Raw genomic sequence first — 5729 nt, 5'->3', positions numbered from 1 at the left:
GACCGGGGCACGAACCCGTGTCCCCTGCATCGGCAGGCGGACTCTCAACCACTGCGCCACCAGGGAAGCCCCCCCTCTGTCACTTTTACAGAGGCCTACCCATTCCCCTAGTTTCTTGTGGTCATCAATCTTAATCAGGTGGATTTGGTGCTCATCACAAAGGGCCTCCACCAACTTGACATATATAGGCTCATTGCAGTTGGATGCAAGCACACAGAGATGGGCTTGGCGCTTGTCTAAGGCTCTGGCAGCTTCCCGAATTCCACGTGCTAGGCCACCGTGGATGAGGTCGGTCTTCAGCACCTCTTGCAGCGCAGTATTAAGGTCCATTACACCTCCGGCAGTAATGCCTTCCTCGGCCAGGGCGGTGGGTTATGGGTGGAGCTGAATCTTGAGTGCACCCCAGTCTCCGCCTTCGCGCAACGCCACGGCAGCAGGCGGAGAGCCCCTTTCTCTCTTTAAGGAGATATGAACTTCAAGATGCTTCCTGAATCTAAACCTGGCCCAGGCCACCGTCACCTCTCACCTGGATTACTGCAGTAGTCTTCTACCTGTGTCCTCCTCACCTCCGACCTCCCTCCCCCACAGTCTGTTCTCAACAAAGCAGCCACAGTGTTCCCTTTGAAAATTTGGTTAGATCATGTTTCTCTTTTTTTTCAGGATCCTCCAATAGCTTTCCATTTCTTTCAGAGTAAAAGCTAAAGTTCTTCTATGACCTGGCCACCTACTGCTCCTTTGACAGCCCCTCTTACAGCTCTTCTCACTTCCTACGCAGGAACACTGATCTCATCATTCTTCAAATACCCCAGGCATTCTGTGCCTCGGGGCCTTTGCACTGGTAGTTCCTTCTTCTGGGAATGTTCTTTCCCCAGATATATACAAACTCATTCTCTCTTCTTATTTCACTTTATTGTTCAAATGACATATTCTTGGGAAAACCTCTCTGATTATGTTATTTAAAATTGCTACTCTCTTACCATATGACCCAGCAATCCCACTACTGGACGTATACCCAGAGAAAACTATAATTCAAAAAGACACATGCACCCCAGTGTTCACTGCAGCACTATTTACAATAGCCACATCATGGAAGCAACCTAAATGCCCATCGACAGACAAATAGATAAAGAACACGTGGTACAATGGAATATTACTCAGCCATAAAAAGGCATGATATTGGGTCATTTACAGTGATGTGGATGAACCTAGAGTCTGTCATACAGAGTGATGTAAATCAGAAAGAAAAAAACAAATATCATGTATTAACGCATATAAATGGAATTTAGAAAAATGGTACAGATGAACCGGTTTGCAAGGCAGAAATAGAGACACAGATGTAGAGAACAAACGTATGGACACCAAGGGGGGTGGGGGGGTGATGGTGGTGGGATGAATTGGGAGATTGGGATTGACATATATACACTAATATGTATAAAATAGGTAACTAATAAGAATTTGCTATATGAAAAAGAAATTGCTACTCTCACCCCACACTCCAGACCCCCTTATCTTGCTCTTCTTTAAATAGCACTTATCACCTCTAACTTACTACATGCTTTATTTATTTGTCATGTTATTGTCTGTCTCTCCGCCCCGACCCCTTTCTGCTTGAATATAAGGTCCATGATGTCAGGGGTCTTTGTTTTATTTTCTGGAGTATACTTAACTTAGCATCTAGAGTCGTGCCTAGTAAATAGTAAATATTTGTGATAGATTGTATTTTCCAAAGATAGCCACAGCACTATCTCCCATCCCACACACACTTCTTCCAAGGTGACCTTGGCACTCTTTTCATTGAATGCTAGGGTCTCTGTCTCTTTTCCTTGAAACTGGCTTGATGTGTATGACTGCATCAACCAATAAAGTACAGTAGAAATGATGCTCTGTGACGTCCAGGGTTAGGTCATAAAATGCCATCCCATGCACCTTGCTCGCTTGGAACTCGACCACCATACTGTGTGGGAACCCAAGCAGTCCATGGAGAGGCCCAGTTGAAAAGTTACTGGGTCCTTCAAGCTGCAGCCCCATCTGAGCTCCCAGCTGGCAGCAAGCACCAACTTGAATGCCATCTTGAAAGTGGAGCTTCCCTCGCCCTAGGTGAACCACTCCAGCTGACTTGCATAGAATGGCTGAATCACTTGCACTGAACCTTGCCCAGTTATATATAGGTTAATGAACAAAATAAATGATCAGGAGAATGGTGTTGCCTCAGCCAGACCACCAGGACTAAACTGGAATTCTACAGTCAGGGATTTCCTGGTAGCATTGAAATCACTCCTCAAAGGCAGGTCGGATGTCAGGGCACTGGTGTGAGAGGCCCAGGCTTGGCAATATCCCGACCTCCATGCCAAGCCCACCTCTTCCTCTTCCTGGACAGGAGACAAATTCCCTCCCTGGGCCTCAGGTTCCTTGTGAGAAGGGTTAAATGAGATGACACAGTTAGAGAGTTCAGATCAGGGTGTGGTATGTGACAGTCACAAGACTAGCTTGATATTCTTTTCCTTCCATGCAGAGGTCTGGAGCCCAAAGGAGATAAGTCTCGAAAGCCTCTTTGCTTGCATGACCAGGCAGGTGCCCCTGTGGATGGGCTCACCGGGGACGGCCATGGCTGGCAGTCAGGAAGGGACAGGCTCTCACCTGCCTCCGGGTCTCTGCCAGGAACAATGTTCGCCACCCTCCCTCCTTCTGCTTTTGCCTTCACTAATGCCTGCTAATTGTTTGAGTCTCAGTAATTAATTATTAATTGCATCTAGAAGCCCCCATCAGCCTTCCATGGGTGGGAATTCTGCTGCGTGCCCCAGGGCACCCATCCCTCTACCATCCTGGCCAGCATCACACCAGAAGGTGAGTGCCTCCCATCCCTCCCCTTCACCTGCACGAGATGAGGACAGGCACAGGGATTCTCGTGCCTTTGCTGAAGCTCCAGTGCCTACCACAGGGCCTGGCATAACAATGATGTGAATAACTGGGGGAACTCTGTGTCTCTCCAGGACACAGGAGCACCAAGGGTTAAGGCTGAATGAGGCTCCTATGTTGTAGGGGCAGGTACTCTTATGTGGCCGTATGATGGTTTCTTCTTAGGACCCTGAGAGTCTGGGATATAACCAAGAGGTGTTAGGTGGGACAGCATGACTCTACTCAGACACTGGTTAGGGGGTGAGGCTGTTCATCTCCAAGAGGCCAGACCATGCTGTGGTTGAGACATCATCCTGGAGGCCAGACTGCCTGCTCCTCCATCCTGCCTATGTCACTTACTAGCTGTAGGACCTCCAACAACTTACTTAGGCTCTCTGGGCCTCAGTTTCCTCATCTGTAAAATGGAAATAATGACATTACCTACCCCAGGCGTTGGAATTGCAGAGATTTTACCAATTAATACGTGTAAAGCACTCAGAAGAGGGTCTGACATAGTTTAAGTGCTAAGGAGTGTCTGTTATCAATCTGCCTGTTGAGTAGGATCTATATCTGTTCTCTACAGCAGAAAGGTCTGGGCCTCTTCCATCTCTTCAAAAATTCACATAACAAACAGGATTACAAAAATAAACTTGAGATCCAGGCCGTGTGATGAACATCTTTCAGTCCTCCAGTGCTTTTCTGGGACTAAATGCTCCAGAACTCAATTTGGAGGTAATGTCAGAGCTCTGTGTTTGCACTGAGACTACGAGGCCCAAGCCAAATGTCTCCAGCACTGTCCTCCAAGATAACTCTCGCCCAGCCCTCTAAAGACCCCTCTACGCCCTCTTTTTGCAAAGAATGGGGAGCAAGCCCAGCCTTCGGAAACCTTCTCCATCTTGGAAGCCTCCTAACACCACCTCCTTCCTCGGAGTCCAGGTTATTTCAGGATACTAAAAAGACCACCCAGGGAGCTAATCTTTGGGCTTCACTTCTGAGGGAGGGGGTGTGGGTAGGTGGGAGAGACAGATTTTTCTTGTACAGCAGAGTGCGTGTTCCTTTTTGAAAAGTCCTAGCGGAAATAAATGTACAACTTATTGTGGGCTGCGAAGAGCCACCAGCAGGAGCTGGAGTGACACAAATGGAGCGTTTGTGCCGGCACAAAACATTTAGCACTTTACCAAGACGTGCACAGCATATAAAAGGAGACGAAGCCTACGTGAACCCACCAGGCAAACGACGCGCCCTGAATGCTGGATCGCACCTCACGTACCCCAACACACAGTCTTTCTCCTCTCCCGGGGGCCCCTGCCTCCTCTTGCATGGAAGGGAGCTCTGCGTGAGCGTAGGTGTGCAAGACCAGGCCCCCCACCCAGGTGCTCGCCTTGTCTTCCTAAGCAGACCTGCCCACCCCCACGTTCAAGAGGACAGCTGGAAACCCGGGCATAATGAGACGAAGCATTAGAAAGTTATACATTAAAGTAAGATACTCAATAAATGTGTTTTATCCTACTCAACTGACAAGTATACAGGTGTCCCCCACTTTTCAAAAGTTCGCTTTACGCCAGTTCGCTTTTATGGAAGACCCACATTCGTACCTCTTTTCAGTAACTGAAAGAAATCCGAAGAGGATTTTCATTTTTGCAAAAGGCAAAAAGGAAAAACAGCGTTCAGTGTTTGTTTTGCAGGGAGCCTTCTAGAAGCAGCTCGCACCCTGAGCAGTGAGACAGGCACCACCAAGCTCCTCACGTGGGAACCACGCTCAGCATCTCAGCATCAAGCCGCCAGAGCTTTGAACTGTGTTTGTGAGCATCTGTGATTTATTCTGTGCATCCGTTAGCAACATGCGTCCTAAGGTGATCGCTTCTTCACTTTACACCATTTCAGCTTATGAAAGGTTTCATAGGAATGCTCTACTTTTAGACAGCAGGGGAGACCTGTGCCTTCGTAACAACCTTGAAGGTGAGGCTCAAATTCAGCTTCCTTGGAAGAGGAGGTGGTACCTCAACATTCACAATGCCCAGAGCATCCAGAGGCATGGGCAAGGGAATGTGGAACTGAGCGTGTGCCCAGTCTTTTTTGCTGTAAGGGTCTAGGAATCACACGTCCTCGTGAGGAGACATCCAGGAAATACTATATCTGCCCTTGAACTTCAACCTGTCTCTCTAGAGCTTTCTTTCATCCTTTTCAGCTTTTCACTCCCGTCCATCACAGGCACACAGAAAAAGCAGATCTCTGTTCTCCACTGACCAGCCAACCCTCAGATGTCGGCCAAAGTCCAGGGGACACCTCCTGTATGGCTGGCTCTGCTCGGAGGCTGGGGATAACCAGGGGAGGCTGCAGGGACCCTGCCCCCACAGAGCTCACAGGCGACACAGGGAGACGGCCAGCCAGGCCCACGTGAGCTAACTCAATAACCCACACGATAAGGATCAAAGTGAATGATGTGTAAAGCAGACACATCTGGGAGCAAATCCTGGGATGTCAGACCATAAAGGGACGAAAGGAAGCTTTTTGTTCAATGTTAAAAAAAAAAAAAATTAGCAGCAAAACATTCTATTCAAGCTATACTTTTTCTGAGATCTGGGTATAGAAAACTGAAGAAAGCAGAGCTGCTCTCTTGGACTGAGGCAGGTGGGAGCAGGACATGGATGGATGCATCCAGACTCTTCCCTCTCTTTTCTCTCTGGTGAGCAGAGGACACCAGTTGCCTCCCCACCTTACAATATCAGGTGTCTGGGCAGCCCAATCCTTAATACTGTTGCTCTAGGACAACCTCTTCATTTACAGGAAGAATGATTTGCTTGCATGCCCATCCCTCCCCCATGCCCCCCTCC

At 48.3% G+C, this 5729-nt stretch overlaps 1 protein-coding gene and 1 pseudogene across 2 annotated transcripts in view; both read right to left on the bottom strand.

Annotated features, from left to right (window-relative positions):
• LOC103072910 (40S ribosomal protein S12 pseudogene) overlaps nucleotides 1–372 on the bottom strand; it is a 765-nt pseudogene extending 393 nt beyond the window's left edge.
• ASTN2 (astrotactin 2) overlaps nucleotides 1–5729 on the bottom strand; it is a 944548-nt gene that overhangs the window by 404876 nt on the left and 533943 nt on the right. The gene's annotated exons all lie outside the window — the stretch shown is intronic.

This window comes from Lipotes vexillifer, unplaced genomic scaffold (assembly GCF_000442215.2).
Source record: "Lipotes vexillifer unplaced genomic scaffold, Lipotes_vexillifer_v1.1 scaffold230, whole genome shotgun sequence".
Classification (NCBI taxonomy): Eukaryota; Metazoa; Chordata; class Mammalia; order Artiodactyla; family Lipotidae; genus Lipotes; species Lipotes vexillifer.
This window is presented reverse-complemented; position numbering and strand designations above follow the sequence as displayed.